We start from the raw sequence: 26,203 nt of genomic DNA, 5'->3' as shown, positions 1-26,203 counted from the left end.
TATAAAGTTGAATCTCCCCTGGACAACTTAGCAAGACCCTGTTCATGTATAAAAATAATGCTTGTGCTGGGGATTTAGCTCAGTGGTTAGGTGGCCTGCCTTGCAAGCACAAGGACCTGAGTTCAATCCCTGATACCCAAAAAATAAAAATTAAAAAAACACTTGAGATATAGCTCAGTGGTACATTATGCCTGAGTTCAATGCCCAGTACCACAAAAAGAAGAGGGAAAACAGGTATGACTGCCAAGATCGTAAAAGTAAGGACACATTAAGGAACTGTTCCAGATCAAAAGACGCCAAAGAGACGCAACAGCTAAAGGCAAAACTCCAACCTCGATTAAATTATTTTGCTAAAAATGAAGTAACTGGGACCAACAGCAAAATCTGAATGAGTTCTGAGGATTTGATGATAAACTCTAACTTCCTGACTGTGATATTTGTATTCTGAAGAGCAAGGCAAATGTCTTTATTGTTAGTAATTACAAACTAAAGTGGCCTGAGTTAGTGGGGGCTTGTGCTAGCAAGTTACCCTCAAATGATAAAAAAAAAAACTTTACACTCATTATAGTTTGCAGAGCTTAAAATTAAATTAAAAGAAAAAACTTAAATTATATATAAAAACTATCTATCCTTCCCGGCTTTCTCTATTTCATTTTTAAAACACATTTTTCTCAGTTGTAAAAATTTAAAAGTTCAGAATATTGAAAAATAGCTATGTTTGGCATCATAAAAATTAACATATTTTGTGTATCAAAGGATATTTCCAAGAATGTGAAAAGAATGGGAGAAACATCTGGAAATAATATATCTGATAAGGGAATAATATCAAGACTCTATAAAGAACCCTTACAACTCAACAAATAGACAAACAGTTTGACTATTGTAAAAATGGGTAAAGGAATTGAATAGACATTTTTCCAAAATGATATATCTAAGAAGCACACAAAAAGATGTACAATGTTAATGGTCATTAAGAAAAGGCTGGATAAGATTCCATTTCAAACCCATTAGTATATCTTTAATTAAAAATGTAAAAAAATAATAAATGTTAGCAAGGATACATAGAAGTGGGAATTTTCATACATTATCAGTGGGTGTGTAAAATGGTGCAGCCACTGTGCAAAAAGTTTGTCTAGTCCTCATAAAGTGAAGCACAGCATTACTGTATGACTCAGCTGCTCCTAGATATATACCCAAGCAAAACAAAAAGATGTCCACACAGAAACTCACACATGTTTATAGTACTATGATTCATAATAATAAAAAGGTGGAAACAGTCTAAATGCCCATCAATGGGTAAATATATTGTGATGGGAAGGATAGGAGGGTACAAGTATATGAGCATTTGTATTTGTGTGTGCACTGAAAACATTATGCTGAGAAAAAGCAAGCCACAAAAACTCGCATACTACATGATGTATTGGTCCATTTTTCCATTGCTACAACAAAATACCTGAGATTGGGTGATACATATATTTTGAAGGGGTTTGTTTAGCTCACAGTTTTGGAAGCTTAAAGTCCTAGATCAGTGAGCCCCATTTGTTCGGCCTCTGCTGAGCACTTCAGGACAGAGAGCCTTGCAGCAGAAGAGCCTTCAAGAGGGATCAAGTGGCAGAGCCAGGAGGAACCACTCTTGCTCATTTATAAAAACTTCCTCTTGTGGGAACCAACTAAGGTTCCATGAAATCTATACTAACCACTTCCAAGGGCAGCACGCTCACAGACCTAACCACTCCCACTAACCAAACTCCAGCACATGAACCCTTAGGAGACAGCTTACATGCGACCCACAGCACACAGCTCTTTTTACATCATATATACAGAATAAGCAAATCCGTGCAAACAAAAAAAAATACCGATAATTCCTTCTAAACAACAAAAATTCCAAGACAGAATCAGCATTCACACTGTGAGCACTAGTCTATCAAAATAACTGCTTAGAAGGTTTCATGGATTTTCTATTATCCTTTCAAACATCATGAATTTTGCAAATAGTGATCTTGTACCTAAATGAATTTAATCTACATTCTCCATAGGGTTTGTATATATGTCGCTCTTCTTTTCAATGCTTTATTTAGTTTCTTCCCTAATAGTGGATTTTTGTCCAAATCTAGAATTATCATTCTGTTAAAGTGAGAAAATAAGAGCAAGTCCAAGGCAAAAATACGAATAGAGAACTATGCCAAATTTCTCAATAAGGTACCAGTCATAAGAGAACATATTTTCTGTAAAGAAATTTAAATGTTTACAGATGTCTCATTAAATAACCGAAGACATTTGGCCTTGACCATGTTACAAAGGTAAATTAAGAATCTGAGATAACACCGAACATTTAGCTCAGAAGGAAAGCATTTGCCTAGTACTCAAAGGCACTGAGTTTGAACACCACACATACACACACACACACACACACACACACACACACACACACACCATAACGGATCCAAAAATAACACTTACTGATTAGACAGGGGGTTTTTTGTGCTATTTAGGCTGGCCTTGGTTTCACTATGTAACCCAGGCTGGCCTTGAACTCACAGCAATCCTCCTGCCTCAGCCTCCCACGTGCTGGGATTACAGGCGTGCGCCACCACACCTGGCCAGTACTTACTTACTGTCTTATTCTATTTGGTAAAAAAATATTCCTAAAGTTTTTAAATTTTTGACATATAAATATGTATACTATATATAATCTTGCAGTAAGGTATTATTTGTACATACAAATATGACTATGGATATCTAATTTTAAAAACAATAAATTCTTCTTAAAATGAATACAGTGACATCACTAATTATGGTTAATTTTGAAAATGCTCTCCTCAAACTAGTTTTCTAAATTTATTTTATAACTTTAAAATGAGGAAAAGAATATTTTGCAGATGCTAGAAACTGAAAACAGAATATATGTCTCAAAATGTTGTTAAAGGAGACAGTTTGTCTGCTGTACATCATGACTATGATCTTAATATGAAGAAGAAACTCAGTACCCCGATGGAAGATTAGAAGAAAGAAAAATAGATTACCTCTCCAACCGGTTTTCAAATATTGTTGTTAAATAGCCCTGAAAGTAAATAAAAGCAAAGTGAAACATACAAAAGAATCTCTTAATTTCTTTACCAATTCTTAGACTAGACAATGTAATACGAAATAAATGCAAGACCACATTTCATCTATCCTTGCCTTTGTGTAAATAATTAACAATATTTTCTGTTTATGTTTTGCTCTGCCCAAGCTGACTTCTCTATAAGAAAAAGAAACTGCTGTGTTGTTAATGTTAGTTTAAGCACATCTTATAAACTCTAGAGTCCGGGGAAAATGTTTCTTGGCAAGAAGTCTATTCAAGAAATCAGCATGTGGGATATGACATGGCTTTCCCCTTGCAGAAAGACCCCCTCCTTTTCAGAATCGCTTTCATTTAAGGACTTAATGTTATTATTCCCTTTTCTCTCCACCATGTCTCCTTACCTTGAATATTATGAAATAGGCATCCTCTTTAGTATACGCATTATGGGAACAATTTGTTTTTACTGTTAAGCAGCTAAACATATCCTTTACTAACATATTCTCATTTGTTCATGTGTTGACAACAAAGAAATACAGATGTTTGTAATATGTTCCTGGGTTTTGTTCTAGATAGATAGATAGATAGATAGATAGATAGATAGATAGATAGAGAGAGAGAAAGGAAGTAATTGCTCCCAGTCATTCTTAATTTACATACCATGACTTCTGTAATATTTTTCTCTTGTTCCTGCTAATTGAATATTCATATCTGGTATTTCAAAGCACAAGTTTTCTTCTGAATCTGATCCCTTTACAAGATCCTTGGATAAATAATATGGAGATGTACTTAATATTGCTAGCCAAAGAAAGACGTGTGACTACACGGGTCACTTTCTAGGCATTTAGTTAGCTGTTTACTGTTTATTGAAAAAACAGGGTCCCTCATGAACAAGAAAATGCCTACATCCAGAGAAAACTACATGAGAAGAAACCCAGTGACACTGAAAGACTCTGCTCAAATGTGTGGACTTCTGTAATGTAGTCCTCGTTATAATTTTTGTCATATATAGAGGCCCCTTGTTAAAAAGACAATCCTTCCAAATCCTTCAGGGATTAGTAGTAGCTTCATCTTGTCATTCCCATAGACAATGACAGACAGAAAATAACAACGCCTGGCTTTCTGGTTGGGTTTCTATTAGTGCAACGTGAGGGACGCCCGTGGAGAACGCCGAAGCCGGAAATGACTCGGAAGCCACGAGATGCTGGGCTGCGTTTGTTTAACTTGCTGTGTGAAAGGCGAGCCTTCCCCCTCTCCTCATCACCATAGCTGTGACTAAACCTCTGGCTGCCTGAAGCCAAAGAAAAGGTTGTGTTCTCCTCAGCCAAGCTGTCACTCTTTCAACTGGTTGGTTTCACAGGCTCTGTTTTCAACAGGAGGCTCAAAGACTCTTGGCAAATTTCGATAGATTGGAAGTTTGAGGGACCACGGGGACATGACAGTGTTACCTTATTAAACTGCTTTATTTATGAATCGATGTATGATTGCCAGGTTCGTGTATAAACTCCTATTTAAACGTGTTTACAATTCTGAGTACATTTAATATAATATATGTCTACATCCAGGTGGACGTACCTATGACATACAAAAGGGTAAGATAAAATGACGGCAAACGCCACAGCCTGAAGCATCAGGACAAATCCAAGTTAAGATTCTCCCTAGCTTTCTCACATTTCTTATGTTTTCATTAACTAGGCCGGTAAAGGCCTACAGTGAGAGAATTTATGTAATTGGAATCAGGGGTCAATCAGGGAACAGCTTACTTTCAAGTTTACTGATCGATGCATAGCTTTAAATAGAGCATGTGCCAATTTGTATTTGATTTGCTAAACATTCTCTTTTTTAATTAATTAATTAATTTATTTATTTATTTATTTGGTACCAGGGATTGAACTCAGGACTTTGCGCTTGTGAGACAGGCACGGTGCCACTGAGCTAAATCTTGGGCCAAAATGTGCCTTTTTAAAAAGAAGTGTTACCATCACTTTGATCTTAAATGACTCCCCACTGTGGTCCTCTTTGCTGAAGGCTTCTTCCCGGCCCAAAGTGTTACTGGGAGGCAGTGGAACCCTTAGGCACAAGAGAAAGGAAATTGGGGCACCAGGAGAAGCAGAACCTGGAAGGGGACATTGGCGCCCTTGTCTTCTCTCTTTGCTCCCCTACTGGCATGTGGTGAGCAGGTCACTCCATCCTACCCTCCTGCCATGATGTACTGCCGATGAGACTGAGCAACCATAGACTGAAACCATAAACCAACATAAACTTTTCCTCTTTATAAGCTGTTTATCTTGGGTATTTTGTCATAGTAATGGAAAGCTGATTAACATCAGTTTAGTTTTTAAAAACTAAGTCTAATAACCAAAACAATGATAAGAATGATGACAACATCTTTTGAAAGACCCTGAAAGTTAATTTTTCTTGGAACCACTTAACAGTCTAAAGAAAGATATGATAGTCTTTCTTCCACTGTTTTATTCTCTGCCTAAAATATTTGTGAGTTAAAGTTAACAAAAGCAAGTAAAAATGAAATTACTATTTATTTCACATGAAAAACTGGTTGAAACAGTTTTTCTCATGTTTTTACACAATTCATACCTCTGCTCAAAGTTTAAGTGCATGAAGCATTGCTAAAGGAGAATTTTTTCTGAAATGTCTTCTAGAGATCTAACGATTAAACTATGATTTCTATACTCCCAGGCTACTTAACAGCATATTCATACTGCCTTAAAAATGCATAGAGCAAAAGGATCCAGCTGAGGTTCTGTCACCTGCCTTACAAGTACAAGGACCCGAGTTCAATCCCTGGTACCAAAAAAAAAAAAATCCAGTTGAAATTTATTAAATATAAAAGTTCCTCTGTGTGGCATGGCAGTCCAGATGCAGTTTTAATGAAACACCGACAGTGTAATTAGAGGAGTATAAAAGAAAGCAACAGGGAAGATTAAGTTAGAGGAGAACACAAGTGAAACAAGGGCATGAAACCAACAGGAATTAATTTACCCAAATACCCTGAACTAAGAAACTGCCTTAAAGCTGACAAACTGTACTTAAATATTTTTCTATTTTTAATGTAAATTCACCATAAAGTTACTGTTGAAAAGCCTGTGGCTTTGTTGCTCTTTGGAAAGAAGTGCTAAGATCAACTGACCTGCATACCCTCAAACACATTTCTCTTTGATATAAAGAAGAAGAAGCAGGCAGAGAGGAAAGGATGAAAATATACTGAAAAGAAGAAGATCAACAATCTTTTCAAAGAAAATAGAAAAGGTTTGGTGGGAAAGGTCCTAATTTCAGTCATGAGATATATCTTATAAAATTATTTACTATACATGAAGTGTGTATGTGTGTGTGTGTGTGCGTGTGTGTGTGTTCACTCGTGCACACACAGGTACACTCCCTCATCTAGTTAATTACAGAAAAGGATGACACACGGGTGACAGAAGTAAATACAGTGGATCTACTTCTGGTCACATGACAAAGTGAATTGCTCCTGCTCCAAACACACAGAAATCCTGGATAAAATGCACACACACACACATACAAAAAAAAAAAAATACTATGTAGCTCTGAAATAACCAGACTTCAAAAACAAAGAGGGTACTCAAAGGCAAAGTTACATAAAGTGACAGCCTGACAATTTCAGGCATCATAAACAAAAAACTAAAGGCACAAGATATCTATGTGCAGGCAGGGTCATGCAGCTGGGGCCCGCACAAGTAGAGAGCGAGGATGAAATAACAGACACCCGAAGAACATTTTCAGATGATCCAAGGAAGCTTGTTCCATTTAAAAAGAGGAAGGAGCTTATATACACACCAAAACCTTTGCTCCCCAGCTCAGGACAGCAGCAGGGAAGCTCTGGGATAGGAAAGTTTCCCGGAAAAGAGCAAAACCTAAAGATGGGTGTGGGTCATGAATTTGCACTGCCTGCAAGGTATGCTGATATGATGTCCAATAAGAACAAGCCTTAATGAGAAACGGGTGTGCACTGTGACGGTGTGACCTCCAGGGGATATTAGTAAATGGAAAAAACTAGATGGAACCGGGAGTAGCATACTTCTATTAACCTAAGGTGAATACAAATTTTACAAATACAAATTTGCTTCCATTAAAAAATCAAAATAAGAACAAGACAAGGATGCCCATTATCACCACTTCTCTTCAATATAGTTCTGGAAACATTAGCCACAGCAATTAGACAAGAGAAAGAAATTAAAGCAATAAAGATAGGAAAGGAAGAAGTTAAACTATCATTATTTGCTGATGATATGATACTCTACATTGAAGATCCAAAAAACTCCACCAAAAAACTTCTAGACTTAATTGACAGATTCAGTAGAGTATCTGGATACAAGGTGAATACCCAAAAATCAATAGCCTTCCTATACACAAATAACAGACAGACAGAAAGAGAAATAAGGGAAAAAATTCCTTTTACAATAGCATCCAAAAAAATGAAGTATCTAGGAATCAATCTAACAAAAGAAACAAAAGATCTCTACACTGAAAACTACAGCACTCTGAAAAAAGAAATCGAAGAGGATATAAAAAAATGGAAAGATATCCCCTGCTCCTGGGTAGGAAGAATCAACATAGTGAAAATGGCCATACTACCGAAACTGCTATATACATTCAATGCAATGCCAATTGAAATTCCAACACTATATTTCACAGAACTAGAAAAAAGAATCCAAAAATTCATTTGGAACCACAAGAGACCTAGAATAGCAAAAGCCATTATAGGCAACAGTCACATGGCACCAGGTGTAACAATTCCCAATTTGAAACTATACTACAAAGCCACTGTGATAAAATCAGCATGGTACTGGCAAAGAAATAGGCCTGAGGATCAATGGAACAGACTGGAAGACACAAAAACAAATGCAGATGTACTCAGCTACCTCATCTTCGACAAAGGAGCTCACCATCCTCAGTGGAGGAAAGATAGCCTCTTTAATAAATGGTGTTGGAAAAACTGGATATCAACCTGTCACAGATTAAAATTAGACCCTTATCTTTCGCCATGCACTAAATTAAAATCCAAATGGATTAAAGATCTAAATATTAAAACAGAAACATTAAACTTGCTGGAAAGTAAGTTAGGCAGAACTCTGGAAGACATTGGTATAGGAAAAGACTTTATGAACAAATCCTCAGTAGCACGGGAACTAGCAGAAAGAATCAACAACTGGGATCTCATCTTACTAAAAAGCTTCTGTACTTCAAAAGAAACCATTAGCAGAACTAAGAGACAATCTACAATGTGGGAAAAAATTTTTACCAGCTGTACCTCAGACAAAGGACTATTATCAAGGATATATAAAGAACTCAAAACAATCAGTCCCCCCAAATATAAAGACCCGATCCAAAAATGGGCATCCGAAATGAACAGACATTTCTCATACAAAGAAGTAAAAGCAGCAAGAAAATATATGAAAAAATGTTCCACATCACTGGTCATTCGAGAGATGCAGATGAAAACAACACTGAGATTCCACCTCACCCCACAAAGAATGGCTGCTATCAAGAAATCACACAATAACAAATGTTGGCGGGGTTGTGGGGAGAAAGGAACCCTCCTCCATTGTTGGTGGGAGTGCAGACTAGTGCAACCACTATGGAAATCAATATGGAGATACCTCAAAGAGCTTGGACTGGAGGTTCCATTTGACCCAGCCATCCCTCTGTTGGGTATCTTTCCAAGAGAACTAAAAGAATCATATCACAGAGAAGTATGTGCACCCATGTTTATAGCGGCACAGTTTGTAATAGCTAAATCTTGGAAACAACCTATTTGCCCATCCGTTGGAAACTGGATAAAGAAGTTGTGGTTTTTCTATAAAATGGAATATTACTCAGCCATAAAGAGCGAGAGAATAGATTCATTCATAGGAAAATGGATACATATTGAAGATATACTCCTAAGTGAAATAAATAAGTCACACATGTGTAAATACCGAATAGTTTCCCTGGTGTGAATATTCTGCAACAATGCATAAGATTCTAATAAGATTACTGACATTTAGAAATGGGAAGAAAGGAGCTAAAGGTGTAGGGAAGGTGGGATGGGTAGGGGAAGAGTAAAAAGGGAAAAGAAAAAAATGTGAGAGAATGAAAAGATGAAAATAAAGTGTTTGTAGATGGGGAGGGGAGGAGGGGGTGAAGGGAGGGCAGAGGTAAGGGGAAAAAATGAGAATCAAGACCTGTCATGTAGAGGTAACAAGATCCCAACAATGAATGTAACTGTACTGTATCCCTAAAATGTACCAATAAACTCAATTAAAGCTGAAAAAAAATAAAATAAAAATAAGGGCCAGGGATGTAGTTCAGTGGCATCACACCTGCCAGGAAAGTGCAAGGTCCTGAGCTGGACTGCTGGTACCAAAAATAAATAAATGAGTAAAAATGAAAGATAAAACATAAGCTATTTAAATAATTTGTTAGGGAAAAGAAGAGTATAAAGGAACAAAAACAGAAGCCAATCATCTCCAAATTTACCTGGTTTTCTAGTTACTCTGAGACTATATAAACTATATAAATTTCTAACATAATTATTAAACAAAATTGAATCAACTTCAAAAGAACCCTCCCCCACTTTGAAAGTATAATGAAATAAACTCACCTGTGTATCAAGTAGCTTGCTTAAACACACAGGGAGCAATGATTCAAGTGACTTCTGAGTAATTTGATTGTAAATTTTTCAGCAAAGACCAAGAGAACTGCAAAGAAGCTGTAAACTGTTTCCAGTAGCTGTATTGTCTCAAATGCCATTGGTATTGTAATGTCAACACACAAAGATTACATAACTTCATGTAATGTCACCAGGAACAAACATTTTTAGCATAAGAGAAACACAAACACAAAACCCACAAAATTCAGAAAAGCCCCTGGAATCACAAATTTGAATTAGAGAACTTCCTTATTAATGGCTGTGTGCAAGGCTGCCCTGCAAATTTGGATTCCTGGAAGTTTCCCACCATTCCCCCAGATGGAAAGAGCATGCACCTACAAGGTAAAGGCTGAAAACAATGAGACAAATTTTACAGCTTCTCTACTTGAAGACACCATGAACCAAAAGACAAAAGCCACAAAATGGAACAAATTTACAGCACATGAAACTAAAAGTGAATTACTGCAAAAAAAAAAAAAAAAAAACTCCTAAATTCAGAAGAAGAGAACTAGAGCCCAGCATGATGGCACATTTCTGTAATCCCAGCACTCTGGGAGGCTGAAGCAAGAAGACTGAACATCTGAGCTCAGCCTGAATAACTTAGCAACTCAGTTATTACTTTTTACTACTTTTTATTTATTTCTTTGCATGAGTACATGTTTGCAGTAAATAATGAGTGCATCTATCATGAGGAGTCGGTACATGCACATAACACATCTTAATTCTTTTTATGGACCTTTCCCTCATTTAACCTTCCCTACTCTCTCAGTCACGTTTATTTAAAAAAGGGCTGGAGATATAATTCAATGCAAAGCCCTGGGTTCAATCCCCAGTACCACAAATAAATTAAAACAACAAAAAAAAGGCAAGTGAATAGGCAATTCATAGAAAAGGAAATCCAAATGCCCAATAAATGCATTAAAGGTTGCTCATTCTCATTACAAATTAGAAAAATACAAGTTAAATCAAAATAACATTTTGTGTGATAGCCTAATAATATTAAGAATCAGCCAGTGTAAACAAAAAAGGAAATCTTAGGCTCTACTGATTGAAACACAAAGAGACAGTGCTGCATTGGAGAATGATTTGAGCAATACCCTGCAAAGTTGGTAATGATCACAACTAACAAAGACACACTTAAAGAATCATCACACATGAAGTGCAAAGGAATAAACATAGAAGTGCTCACTGCGGCAGTATTTTAACATTTAATAACTCGGAATAAACTAAACGTCCATAAATCAATGAGTAAGTAAATAAGTAAATAAATGGCAGTGAAATGCTGAGGAAAGGGTGCTACATGTATCGCTGTAGATAAATCTCAGAAACATTGTACTGAACAGAGAAACAAGCACAAGCTCCAGAGTCCTGTGTATAATACAGTTTACATGAAGTTTAAGAATTTGCCAACAACGTGTGCAGCAGCTCTTTCTGAAATGATGAAGACACTCAGTACCTGCACTGCCCAATAGGGTGGCCTTTAGCCATCTGCGGGTACTGAGACTTGCAGTGTGATTAGTGCTCATACCAAACTGAGTGTGGCCGGCCATGGTAGAGTGGACCTGTGATCCCCACACTCTGCCGTGCCAAGGCAGGAGGATGGCAAGTGTCAACCCAGCCTCGGCAACTCGTGACTATCTCAAAACTAAAATGTAAAAACAGGGCTGGGGCTGTAGCTCAACGTGAAGGCCCTGGGTTCAATTTCCATTATCAAAAAAGACAGGAACGAAGGAGGGAGGGCAGAGGAGAGGGAGGAAGGGAGCGAGAAAAAGGGGCTTGCTGGGAGGAAGAGGAAGGGAGGGGAGGAGAGGGAAGGGAGGAAAGGCGGGAGGGAGGCGTGGCCACTGCGCTGCATTTCACTTTAATTCATTTAACTTTAAACAGCAGATTCTGCATCGGCAGATCAGGTATACACCTATCTCACATATAAATACAAAACATGGAGGAAGAGTACGTGCCAGCTTAGGGTGGTGGTTATCTCTGGAGAAGTGAGGTGGACCAGAATAAGATGTGAAGGAACTCAGTTTCTGCGATTTTTTGTTTTTTTTCCTTGAGACAAGGACACAAGGTCTCATATGTACTTCAGGCTGGCCTTGAACTCACTATGTAGCCTACACTGGCCCCGAACTGGAGGCAATCCTCCTGCCTCAGCCTCCCAAGTGCTGGTATTGGCTGGGTGTGGTGGTGCACACCTATAATCCCAGCACTTGGGAGGCTGAGGCAGGAGGATTGCTCTGAGTTTGAGACCAGCCTGGACTACATGGTAAATTCCAGGTTAGTCTCAACTACATAGTGAGACCCTGTCTCAAAAAAATTTGTAAAAAAAGTGCTGGGATTATAGGTTTAATCACACCCAGCTTTGAACTTTTATTGGTTTACAACAACAAAAACGCACTAAAATCAAAACTGTTAAAATTGGTTAGTCTCTTTTTTCAATATGTTTGAAAACTTTCTCCATTTAGTTTTTCTAGTATGCCCTACATTAAAAGTTTCAGTTTCTTTGATGTATTTCCTCATTTAAATATTTAAATCTCCTCCGCCAAACACTCAAGACCTTGCACTTGCCAGACAGGCACAGCACCACTGAGCTACATCCCCATCCTCTTAAATACTTTTTTGACAGTAAACAGGGTTTGATTCATTATTATAACTGTGGAGCTACCACAGGGTAACCATTAGCTTATGTGTAGTCTTGATGAACATACAGAGCTTTGAGAAAAGCATACAGCACAGCAAAAAAGGTAACCTAATGCGCTTGTAGAGTTCCTAATTTATGTAATTGGGGGGAAGGGTCCGGGGATTGAACTTGGGACCTTGCACTTTTGAGGCAGGAGGCAGAACCACTGAGCTAAATCCTCAGCCCTTACCTGATCTTTTTTTACAATTAATTTGACCATCAAACATATTTCAACAACATATTATTTTACTTAGATTCTAAATATTACAAATGGAAAGAACTGTAAGTTTATCTTATGGATAAATCAGAACTATTGAAAATAGATTAAAATACTGAAAATAGCACTGGACTGGGGTCAGGGAAGTGTCTACTAACTTTCTGGTATCAATTCATGGTAATTTTCTGTGTTCTGTTTACTGAAGTTTCTTCCATTTTTATACAGTGAGCTCGACAATCTCTGAGAATATTTTAAATTTTAAAATTTAGAACTTTTAATTGAGAGTCATTTCTTCCTTCAAATATACACTTAATAACTTATTGACAACCATCATTCCTTCATATCAAAGTGTTAAAAAAATCTACACACCAAGAATCCAAATTCCCTTGCTACTGTTTGACTCTACTAGCTGTCCATAGAAGGGACAGACAAAGAAAGAAGGATGTAAATTATATGATCAGCTAGAGGCCCACAGCTCTTAAAGAGTCCACTTTTCAGAGAGATTTCCTACCTACCAAGTGGTGGTGATTTTAATGGGTCTTACAATCAACATTTAAAGTCCTCAAGCTGTTTGATTGTGGATACCCCAAGACCCTCAAGTAGAAAACTGATTCGCTATGTAAGTTGCATATTTGTGTAGACAGAAATCCAAAACATATACATAGTCCTAATGTGTATTTGTGCCTCATTTCACAAGTGTGGAAGATCTTGAAAAGAAAGGCAAATACAACCACTCCCATTTCTAAGATTAGATCTTTGCTGTGGCTGAGATCACGATGTACTGTTTTCTCCCCAGCCAGAGAATGTAGAAGGACTAGGTCTCTCTCTGCTACTGGTCCATACAATTTTAATTACATCCCTCAGTGACAGAGATGTCCAGTTCAGAGGCAGGAACTCTGATTGTTTATGACTTATTCTGACTGACCTGCATGACTTCTGAAGGGGGGAGGCTCTGGGTGAAGTTATTTTGGATTGTGGTACAAATGGCAGAAAATGACAATAATTATCTCCCTTTCATTTATTTCATAGCAAAATTACGGAGACGTTCCCGACCTCTATCACCTTTCATAAAGCATGCATAGAACTTAAATGAATGCAATGCACAATTTTATGTGTCACCTTGAGTGGCCAGAGGCTGCTCTGACTAAGCACTGCTTCGTCGAGGGAGACCCCAATGAGATCAGCATTTGGAGTGGGGGCGCTGTAGAGCACATTCCCCTCGCCAGTGTGGCTGGGCAGCACCCAGTCCACTGAGAGCCTGAGTAGAACAAAAGTCAGGGGAAGGAGGAAACTGTCACAGTTGCTTCCTCTCGGTCTGACCAATAGCGTCTTCTGTCACCTGACTGGGATTTACACCATCAGCTCCCCGTCTCCCAGGCATTCAGAGGAAGGCTACAAATACACCACCCGCTCTGCTAGATCTCCTGCTTGCAGGCAGCAGACCAGAGAGCCTCCTAGCCAGTTGGTCAGAATAAATACCTTCCCAGATAAACAGATAGAGAGACAGATAGATCCTATTGGTTTTATTTCTCTGGAGAAGCCTACTATCACGAACAAACGTCTCCCGCGATTAACCTCCCAACTTTGCTGTGGCAGTGTTCTTCTTTCTAAAAATAAGAACTGTTTTTAGCACAGGGGGAAATTCCAGCTCAGAAAATGCAAGAGAACAGAATATTCCTTACTCAAAGAGGGAAAAAAGCATTTTCTGCTTCATTAATCCTAATTACAACAGTTGGCTTCATGGAGGCCACCATTAGCCAGGAGTTGAAGAATAGGATTACAGTGTATCTCAGCGTACAATTACGATGTAGTTGGAAACACTCATCTTATCTTTCATGTTCTATTATGTGTCAGCATAACACTATTGGATGTTAAATACAGAGCTACTTAAAGGTACAAGTGCAAGGATTGAGAGAGAAAGTAAAATAAATATATAGAAGTTGAACACCTCTAATCTGAAAATCCAAAGTCCAAAGCACTTCAAACTCCAAATATTTTGATCACAAACATGTTGTCACAATGCAAAATCTCATACCTGGCCTCATATGATAGGTCACAGTCAAAATACTGACACATTGAAGACATTATATATAATTATTTTCAGGCTACCTATGTAAAGTGTAGATGAAACAAATAAATTTTGTGTTTGGGCTTGGGTTGTTTCTCCCAAAATATCTCACTGTATATATGTAAGTATTCCAAAATTTTTAAAATGTTGGAAATCCAAAACGCCTCTGATGTTAAGCATCTTGGATAGCAGATACTGAACATGTATTTTCAGATGGCATTTCTAGTAGCATCCAGTCCTGTGTATTCCATATCAACTACTAAACATAGAATAAATTGTTACTCTTTAATAAATCCAAATTGAAGATGACTAAACAAAAAGGAAAGATTAACATGTTACACTATAGTTACGACTAAAACATAGAGCTCATTTTTCTTCTTTCACCTCTCAACTCACCGAAGGATTTTTACCATTAAAAAATGAAAAAATGAAATTCAGGGCTGGTGATTTAGCTCAGTGGTGCATGAAAGTGCGAGGTTCTGAGTTCAATCCTCAGTACCAAAAGAAAAATAACAACAAAAATGAAATTCATTCCAGGAGCTCTACAAGTGACAAAGTGAGAGGAGCCATCATAAAGTCTAGCCAATTTCCTTCATAAACCCAAATTAAGGTAAAGCTGAATGTGTATAAGCTTTGCATTATTTATACTTGCCATCCGGCAATTAGTAAAAATGTAAATTTTATTTATTTAATTTTTGTATCGCGGATCGAACTTGGAACCTTCTACTTGCGATGCAGGTGGCAGAACTGCTGAGCTTAATCCCTGGCCCTGTAAATATTATTTTTGGGGGTTTGTTTTTGTGTTTGTTTGTTTGTTTTGTGACAGGGTCTCACTATGTAGTTGAGACTGACCTGGAACTCACTATGTAGCTCAGGCTGGTCTCGAACTCACAGAGATCCTCCTGACTCAGCCTCCCGAGTGCTGGGATTACAGGCGTGCACCACCATGCCCGGCTCCTGTAAATATTATTGACATATTGTTTTTACTCCACTTAAGCAAGGAAAACAATGTACCAGCAGTTGAGGCAATTCTTGCTGATGCATTGAATTAAATACTTGGAGAAGCAGATTTTAACACCATATGACAGTATAATTAGGGATCAAAAATTCCAACCAATTAATATTAAGGAACTTTAAGATTAGATTTGGGGCTTGTTTATGAAAAAAGATGAAAGGAAAAAATATTATCATGACACATCATTAAAAATCTTGTTTAAATGTTTTTTTTTAATTTCTTATGAGCTACAGTTCAAATAATGGTATGAGCAGTTGTCAAAGAGTTTTATTTTCCTACTTTTCAAGAGGAAGGAACCCCATTATAAAAAAAGTGACATGTGTAAAAAAGATGGTAATCTTGCATATGGACTTATTACACTGACTCTAAACATATTAAAATGAAACTTCAGGGGTTTTCTCTAATGCCCTAGATTTTACATTTAATCTTATTTATATAATCTATTTCAAATAATTCCTTATTATGTCAAAAAAATTATCTCCCCAATGGAAAATGGAAAATTCCCACCCATAATATTATCAAAACTCTTACCACTACAACTCTGATATGTAAGATACATATGATAATTTTGTTTCTGATTACTAAGTGTCCCACTTTTTATCATTCAGATATGTACTTACTTTTTCTATTTCTCTCAAATGTTGTAGGTTCTTACAAAACTACTTCTTTTCTCTTATTATTTATGACTGTCTTAGTGTTAAACTTAATTTTGAAATTATTTTACTAATTATTATTTCCTCCAATAACTATAATCAGTGATAGGAACTATATCTCTTTTTACTTATTCTGTCTAGCACAGTATCTGGTTTAGACTGGATCGTAAATACATGCTAATCACTGGACGATATTAACCACAAATACTCATTGTTTCCTTTACTTTTAGAAAGTTTCTCTGGCCTGTTGTACAAAAATCTGACCTCAATGATTAGGTGATTGAATGGAAATGATGCCCCCTCCCAAAATGCTTCAACAAACAGCTGTGTGTCCAAGAAATATATCATTTTCGTATCTTTTGCACACCACTTTCACCTTTTAATCTATGATTAAATTTAAATTAATAGAACTGAACACAGAGTAAAACCCCAACAATAACTATATCCAGTGAGGATTTTAAGGATCTTCTAAAAAGGTTCATGATATAAACGAAAACTGATAACTATGAATCCAACTATCTAATGGCCAAGTTTTCATACTTCATATGGTCAAATATTAGAGCAAAGACAACTGCTTTGTGCCTGGCACAAAAAGTTGCCCAAAAAACTCAGTGAATAAATAAAGTTTTCAGTTCACAAGGATCTTTCAGTTGCCTATTGCAGTACTTTTCCACACTCAGACAAAATGTGTGTATAACATGCAGTATGCGTGCGTCTATGAACTATAAACATGCATGTGCACACACACACACACAGAGCATTTTCTAGGCTAACTAGATTCTAAAGATTTTAAATATATGGAAATACAAGAGCCGATTTCTACATCCAACTTTTAACTTCTTTCTAATCCTCTCCTATAATAGATAAAGCATACAACCTTTCTAAAATATTCCCACCCTACCTAAAAAAGATTATGCCTAGTGTCTGTCATACCGATGTTAGGTAAAGAGAAATAATGATGAAGGACTTGCATCTGTTCTTTACTCCTTATATGACTTATCGTTCTAAAGCAAGTATTTAGGTGGTCTATTCAGTAATACTTTATGATTGACAAGGCATTTTCACATAAATTCTCACTTAAACTACACCATAATCCTGTGAGTTATGTAAGTACTATTAGCCCTTTTTTATAAACGAGGACACTAAAGTCAAGAGAAGTTAAATGAATCGTCAGAGACACGAAAGGAATGAGCAGAAACCAAATCATAATGCAAACATTCTGACTTCATCTTTTCACTGCACCACAAATAGTAAAGTTCGATACCAAAAATGTGTAGCAGCCATAATGAGCTTGATAACCAGAAGTACACCTTTGGGAAGTCTAGAAATTAGGAAAGAATAATCTGAGGCTTTCATGCCATTAAAAAAGAGGTCTCACTATTTGCTTTACAATTATTAAATTTCTTCCACGTGCACTGTACTAGTCAACAAGAGAGTCACTAGAGTGGCGCTTACACCAGACTACACAATAAACCTGCTTGTGGAGACACTTAATTACACAGTTAATACAGACCATTCTGTAGTCTGTTACAGGAGAATAGAATGGAAATATTTTCCTGTACCTCTCACTGGTAAAATGTAGTGTTTTTATTAATTCACATCATTGTTTTACAAAAACTTTTTATAAAGTATATTTACTCAGTCTTATTCTTTTTATTCCAAATTTTCCAGAATTTCTTTTTTGGAATCATGGTTGGGGTTCTAAACTGGAGTAAGTGATGGCTTAATGCTTTCTTGCTAACTCTTTCAAGTGGCCTACAGCTGCTGAAGTACGTTTGTGCTGGCATTATGGAGTGGAGCTCTGGGTGTACAAAAACTGATTTCAGAGAAACCAGAGCTTAGTTCAAAGAAAAGAGCAGTTCTCCCCAGCTGATAAGACTTGCCCTGGAAGAAAAGCACCACCAAATCAGATATTCACCTGTGATGCTGCCTGTTCGTCCTCTGTGATCCTGGATCATAGATCATAGACCGTGGATCTGATTACATGCTTCCATCTCCGCACTTTCTCTGATGGTTTAATTCTGGCAAGTTTGTTTGTTTTAGGTTTCACAGTATAAACTCATTACTCCAATGCATATTGCATTAGGTACTTAAAACAACAACAAAAAAATTCTACTATGTAATAGCAGAAGACTCTCAAAGACCTCCCCAGAAAGGGAAACAAATTCGAAAAGGATGTACTTACTTTTCTTATAGATTTACAATGTCACCGGCAATAATAATCAGAAAACATATCACATACATTCATGCCAAAAATGTTAAATGTCATAACTAATCAAGTTTATTTATAGTCTTCTTTTCAGCCAAGACGAATAAAACAAATAAACCAGTCACCAGACTTTTGTTCTACATTCTGGGGAAAATCAAGTTAAAGCAGGAAGACCTTCTCAGTGACCTATTATATGCCTCTCCATAGTTTACAAGTGTGAAGAAATTTCAACTGGGAGAAAGAATAAAAAGAATATTCATAACCTGCCATTTTTAAATTATTATTCAAGGTCATAAAATGACTTTTGAGGTTTGGGCTCAAGAGAAAAAGGTTTTGCAAAACTGCTTATGTAATAAGTATTAGCAGTGTGACTCAGACCTAGTTGTAAGTAGATCTTGTATCTCTAGACTCCAGAATGTATGAAAACAACAGAAAGGGCACTGAAATGCGTTTTTCCAATGTCATTCAAATGATAGCCTTTATGAGTAGTGTGGAAAACTGTAACCCAAGCTTTATATCTGCATGCAACCTTATAGTTGGAAAGCATTTTTACATGGATAACATCATGCAGTCCTCCCTACAACCATCTGGGGAATAGATCTCCACTTTTCATATGAGAAAGCAAAATCGGAAAGGCCAGAGATTTTCCAAAGATCAAACAATTTCAAAATGCACATCAACCCACATTTTCTAGTCCTAAGACAATACATTTTTCTCTGTCTGTTCTTCAGTTTGTCTTTCAAATGGTGACAATTATACCTTTGTAAAATTGTTCATTATTCCTCAAATATTTAGAGATCACTGATTATATGACAGACAAGATTAAGTTATATGCACTTTGAAAGTATCTTTGATAGTATATAAGAACAAAATGAAACCATCTTACATACCAGTGGAAGATGATAGTAGTAAAGAAATCGGACTGGGTTGTAAGGGGATTGCTATCAAAGCTGATCATTTTACCCACAGTATTATGATTCTTGAGGCAACAACTGCTACTACATATTTTGTTCAACATGGCATTTAAAATATAATATACTGTGTTTGAAAAAACTAGACAAAATAACATTTAAGAAATCTAAACTAAGAGAAAGAATTTCTGGAATATTACTCATCTGTGATGACTCAGTAAAAATTGAATTTGTCCCAGTAGAGATTTGAAAAATCTTTTCTATTTATGGAAACAGAAATTGAGCATTACTGTAGCTAGACTCAATTATTGGAATCATAGAGTTTTAAAGTAACAATTCACACTATCTTAGCCATATATAAATCTAGTAAACACCATGTAAACTACATAGAACAAAAAGAATAATATGGTCAACCTATAATACTGCACTACAAATTATTATAAGGCTTCCAATGCTCAATCCTCAGAACTGTTTAAAATTTTAGCTTTCAGTAGTCAAGTATAATTGTCTATTTTTGTGTCTTTCAAGCTTGGAAATAGATTTTTGGGGTTACTCCACTTTTTTGTTAGTGAAAACTTCATAATCTGCTCTTCTTAAAGAATGCCAAATTTACTGAAAAAGCCATCAACTTTAGTCTCATTTTCACAGAGATAATAGTCAATTATCCAAAGGAACATTCCAAAAAAGTAATGGAATTTTAATAAGACCAAACAAAGGAAATTGATTTTATTGATTTATTGAATTAATGTTCTCTTTCATTCATCATACTAAATTAAGAACATTTTAACCCAGATTAATGTATTTAATCTAGGATCAGATTCTCGGTCTATACACTCCAACAACGTCTCTCAAGAGTAGCATCAGATATGATGGAGACATCACTGAATCTAAAATAATCTTCCACTCTTCCAAAATGAGGGGAATGGTTTAAATGAGCAAAAGGTGATGATGATGATGAGAGTTGCAATACAAGAAAGATGCAGTACACTACTTCTATGGCAATAAAAATAAAGCTTCTACATGACCTAAGTTAGGGGGAAAAAGTCTGTGAGTTTTATATTTCTTTGACCGTATGAAGAGTGCAAATTAAAAAATCAAGTGTTTGGAAATGTCGCAACAATTCATCAATAAACAGATAAGGTAAAACATAAATCAGTTACCTTTTGGATTCACTGAAAGAGAAATAAATAAATAGCAAATTTTCCATGCTCTATACTGTTTATGAATTTAAATAATGAGGCTTTAATTAATTCACTCTCTTAGAGAAACTACAACTATTAGTAAAAATGAATAGCATAATTCTTTTTTTTTCTTTTTTTTTTTTGTGTGTTACCAGAGATTGAACTCAGGCCCTTGTATCTGCAAGGCAGGAGGTGGAACCACTGAGCTAAATCCCCAGCCCTATAATTCTTATTTTTGATTGAGTTCAATTCAAAATAAAATATGGGTAATGAAGGAGGCAGAAGAGGAGAATATATGTTATGTATAATCTTCAATATATGCTGGCTAGCCTGAATTATGTTTTTAAAAATATATTTGTCTCTCAGTAATGCAAATGAAAGTTCATAAATGTGGTTGTATAAATCAGCTTTTCCTTTGCTGGTACAAAATATTCAACATCTGAAATTTAACAGATTTCACTTGGCTCACAGTTTCAAACAGTTCAGTCCATGGTCAGTTGGCTCGAAGGCAGGAATATCATGGAAGAAGAACATGGCAGGGCAAAGCTGCTCACTTCAAGGCAACCAGCAGCAGAGAAGAGAAACAGGGCCAAAGAGGTAGGGGTGAAGGACTACATACAGACCCAAGGGTCTTGCCTCAATGACCCCCACACTCACTCAGAAGTAGGTATTACTAATCCTCCAGGCACTTCCCAAACCAATCACGTTGACAACTAAATTTAACCATCACACTTTTTTTTCTATTATTGGAGGAATTTTTTAAGTAAAATTTCCTGAAATAGTCCTACATTAAAGGCATGAAGCTCACAAAAATTATCACTCCCAGTACTGACCTGAAGGAACTAAATGCCAACTCATACTTGCTAAGAGAAAAATAAAGGATAAAGAACTTTCAACTCTATTAGGACCACTGTCTAAGTAATGCTTGGGTTACAAAAATAGTTAAAATTTTGGCAATTACCTTAATTGAAGTAGAGATTGAACAAAAAAATTAAGTTTTTTCTTTACTTTAAAGCTTCTTGAAAGAACCTACAGTTCTCTTTTCTTGGGAAACTAAGGCCAAAGTAAATCATTTAATCAAGTGATGGCCAATTTTCAATAAATTAATTCACAGCATGGAGACAGATCTTTCTCAAATGAAAAATGGAGAAGAGCCAGGGATTTAGCTCAGTGGTGCCGCTGACTGCCTTGCAAGCACAAGGTCCCATATCTAATTCCCAGTACAAAAAAAGAAAGAAAGAAAGAAAAGTGGAGGGCCAGGAATTTAGATCAGTGGTAACACACCTGCTTCACAAGCAAAAGGTCCTGAGTTTGATCCCCAGTACAAACAAAAAAAAAGGAAAATGGATCAAGAGATGGAGGGAATAGGGAAAGAGAAGAAGGAAAGGGGTTGAAGAAAGGAATTCAGGTGTATTATGCACATGCACTAACTCCACAAGGAATGCGAACATTGCATACCTCAAATATGTACTAATAAAAAAAGATTGTTCATGTCAAGGAAATGTTGTAGACCTAGGTTTCCTGTTTCCCAATTCAAAACTGATATTTTTTAAAGATATGGGCCTCACCATGTTGCTCACGCTGATCCCCTAGACCAGTGGTGGCAAACCTATGGCACTTGTGTCGCAGTAGGCTGTTTTATCAGATAACGAAAGCCCTAAAACGTTCGCCATCACTGTCCTAGGCTCCATCACTGTCCTATCTCAGCCTGTAGAACAGCTAGAGTCTGGGGCTCACACACCACTCCCAGCTCCAAAGTTGATCTTCTGTTATTCTAAAGCTCTAGCCTCACTGTAATCCTATGGGACTATTAATGGAAAATGTAAATGATAAATTGGTATGCTATGAGGGGGTATTATTTTCTTTAATCTGTACAAATAATCACAACTTTCTAGCCAACCAGTTGTTTGTGGAATAGGCTTTCTAGTTTATGGAATATGGTTTCCCATAAACTGACTCAATGCTACATTAGCTCTATAACCAATTTTAAAAAATAAAAACTGAGGCCCAAACATTCTGATTTGCCCAGTGAATGACGAAAGTCATAACTGACAGACTTAAACTCAATTTCTGTACTTTTAGAGTAGACAGCCTGCCTCTCACCCAAAACTTGAGGCTATTAGATAGTCATTTCGATCAGATTTCTATGCCAAGAGCCTGAGTCTGTTTCCACCAAGGGCCCTGTGGCTGCTCTGTTGGCTGGAGAGAGGCTGAACTTTTCAGGCTTATCAGCTTCGTCTTTGCCTCCTGTTCAAGGGGCAACAGCAAGACCAAGGATGACTTCACTATGAACAAGAGTGGCAAAGAGAGACCAGGCACCCAAGTGGGGCAGAGTTCACTGCCTCTTCTTAAAACGAATTAATGACCCACATCATGCCTCACCATCCTGATTTACTTTCTAACATTGCATTCCCCCACACACAAAAAAAATGATGGAAGCACTGTATTTGATGGCAGAGTTCTGTAGTCCTGGAAGCAAGATTTGGTCAGATGTATAATAGTTTGGAGCTGAGAGAAACATTTAAAGTTCTAAAATTAATAGAGAACAGATTTAAAGAACTTTGGTGCTTGCACAAGGTTGTCTCAATGTTTTTAAGTAGTAAATATTTTTTCAAGTTTTTCTGTGGGAATTCTTACATGAGAAAAGGAAGTAAGTACTCAAACTTTTAAAATATATGATCTTAAAATTTGCCATTTTCTAATTGTCAAACACACTGTAGTAAGGTGGAAGGAAATAAATGAAGGAAAAGGAACTTAACGTGTATAGAGAAAAATAGAAAAGAACCCTGTTTACCAATACGTGTATAATATTTCATATTGCAGCAGTGTTGAATGGCATCAAAAGTTTAAGACATGGGTGGGGGATTTGGCTCAGTGGTTCCGTTGCCTCACAAGCACAAGGATCTGAGTTCAATTCCCAGTACCAAAAAAAAATTTTCCTTCTTCAAAGGAAAGTTTTAAATGACACGTTTTAATATTCCCATTTAACAGGGTGGGTTCTTTGTAACTGCTACCATCCCAAAGAAATGTATTTCCAGTTAAAGGAGCAAATGACTCGTGCTTTCTTGTTTGGCAATGGTTTCTTTACTATCTTTTCACGGAGCTTCACCTCATCATTTTCTACTTTTAGAATTTCTAAGACAAATGCAGTGGCACAGGCCTGTAATCCCAGCCCCCTGAGAGAGTGAGATAGGAAGATCACAAGGTGAGCCCAGGCGGAACAATTAAGCAACTTCGTGAGACCCAGTAAATAAATACATAAATAAATAACAAAAGGCCCGGGATATAGCACAGTGCAAAGGTCCTGGATTCCCAGGGCTGAAAAAATATTCCAATGCCCTACATATTTATTAACAAAATATTAAATATCCAGGGATGAAAATAAATCCAAACCGAACAAGATCGTCATAACTCAGTAGTAGCGCACAAACAGGAGAGAGAAAACAAACTAGTAAGACAGACAAATGTAATAAATAGCCAAGCAACTAAAGAAGGCCCTGGAAGCCAAGCTCTAATGTCAAAGGAGGGAAATGTATCTACTTTTTTTTTTTTACAGAGTAACAACCTCAGTAAGTCTAAAGAAAGACAAGAAACGCTGAAGAAGACTAGTTCTACTCTTTATTCTCATAATACACAACAAATATTCAACTCAATATCATAACATACACTAGTAGATGAGCCCCTTCATTAAACTATCTCAGCAGATAGTTTATAAAGAGTGTCTGGTGGCTCGGGTAGAATAGAAATATACTGCCTCTTTCAAAAGCCTAGAGTTGACCCAAGGGTTTTTTTGCCAGTATTATTAATCTTCTTTGTTACTTCAATATACTTTTTTCTAACGTATTTTGCAATCAATTTTGCAAGAATTTACTATAACAAATTTAAGCTTTGGACCTCTGTCCTTAAAGGGAATAGTTCTAAATTATTTTATATACTACATAAGTTTATTTTGTTGTTTCATTTATAGGCTTGGTTTTCATAAAACTCCTTGCATTTTTATAAGTTTCAGACACTAAGACATAGAGAGAAAGAAGGAGAGAGGATTTTGCAATAGAATCCTGCCTGAGCCAACTCTCAGTAGTCTGCTGGCAGAAGGCCTTTGTGTGAACTATTTCCAAGACCTCGGTCTGAAAGGCAGCCAAAATCTCCAGAAACGAACGGGCCCAAAGTGGCTTATTACCTTTCACCTTTGACCCTCTGCCCAGCTGCCTCATACTTTGTGGACTTGAAATCTTGTGAGAGAATGCTCCACGGTGCTGTTTACAAACAGCCCATTTATTCCACGGGAACAGCTTGGCAAGACACATCCAGGTCACCTGACCTTGAGTTGTCACAGAAACCATGAGTCTCAGACTCTGCTTGTAGTTAAGCCAAAACTGTAACATTTGACTCGTTGAAATCAGGTTTGGATTATGTAGCAATCATCAATCATTTAATTCACTTTCATGTTGCGCACGTCACCAAAGTATTAACACAAGAAATGTGAAAGCAGTCATACTTGAACTAAAGAGTGGGGTAAGCCAAGGCTTGTACTGAAGAGAGAAAAAGCATTAATTTTTAACCTGAACATTAAAACTTAATTACAACTGCCACAATGCCCTAGATCTTTCAAAGTTTTATCAGAATACAACAAAAATCATACAATCTTTTACTTATTCACGTTTTCAAAACCCCAGTCCTTGTTTTAATCAGAATTTAACCTTACATAAGGCATTTACCTGAAGATGTCCTTGATTAAATCCATTATCTCGGGCATGTCTGAACTAATCCCCAAGGCTACTGCTTTGATCATTTTGGTGATTCCTTTAAAATAGATTAATTAATTAATTCTCACAAATTATTAATGAGCACAACTATAACAAGTATATTTCTTTTTAAACTGTGAAAATATATCTTAAAAGGAATAAAACAGTGAAGGATCACTTTTCAAAAGGTCATTTGTTATTGAAGACTTAAATTCAGGAATTACTTTCTGAATTTCCTTACTGTACTCAACACATAATTAAATGTGCCAAAATGCTATACACACACAACTTATCAAGAATAACTACCTTTTGGAAACAAAGTCTTTATAAATAGGGGAGGGTAGAGAGGTGAAGAGAGGGCAGGGACAAGGGGGAAAAATGAGAACCAAGACCTGTCATGTAAGGGTACAAGATCCCAATGATCAATGTAACTCTACTGTATACTTAAAAAGCACCAATAAACTCAAGATCAAAATAAAATAAAGATATTAATTCTCAAAAAAAAAAAAAACAATAACGACCTTTTGAAATAAGTACAATGTGAGTGAATAGGGTTTCTGTGCTTTGGTTTTTGGTTTTGCAGGGGTGGGATCGATCCCAGAACGTCATACAGACTAGGCAAGCACTCTGCCACCGAGCTACATGCCTAACCCATGAATTTTCTTGAGTTTTTAATCAAGAAAACTATATACTTTCATTTACATATATATTTGCCACTAAAGAAGAATTAAATTAATTGCTTTGAAACCACTTGACAAATACTAAATATGAATTTTTTTTTTTTTTTTTTTTTTTT

At 36.6% G+C, this 26,203-nt stretch overlaps 1 long non-coding RNA gene across 9 annotated transcripts in view; it reads right to left on the bottom strand.

Moving 5' to 3' along the window:
* LOC104871329 overlaps nucleotides 1-26,203 on the bottom strand; it is a 114,124-nt gene that overhangs the window by 58,346 nt on the left and 29,575 nt on the right. For 5 of the 9 annotated variants that reach the window (XR_002025789.2, XR_004518622.1, XR_782836.2 and 2 more), the window contains exons 4-5: nucleotides 25,381-25,465; nucleotides 3,024-3,061 (exon numbers count right to left, since the gene is read on the bottom strand). This is a non-coding gene — a long non-coding RNA (uncharacterized LOC104871329). The remainder of the gene's footprint in view (nucleotides 1-3,023; nucleotides 3,062-25,380; nucleotides 25,466-26,203) is intronic. The other 4 variants (XR_004518617.1, XR_004518616.1, XR_004518623.1 and 1 more) reach the window with 1 other exon arrangement.

The sequence above is a fragment of the Fukomys damarensis genome, unplaced genomic scaffold, assembly GCF_012274545.1.
Source record: "Fukomys damarensis isolate Sample0158 unplaced genomic scaffold, DMR_v1.0_HiC HiC_scaffold_3, whole genome shotgun sequence".
NCBI lineage: Eukaryota > Metazoa > Chordata > Mammalia > Rodentia > Bathyergidae > Fukomys > Fukomys damarensis.
The sequence above is the reverse complement of the archived record's forward strand: the minus strand, read 5'-3'. Positions and strand labels throughout refer to the sequence as shown.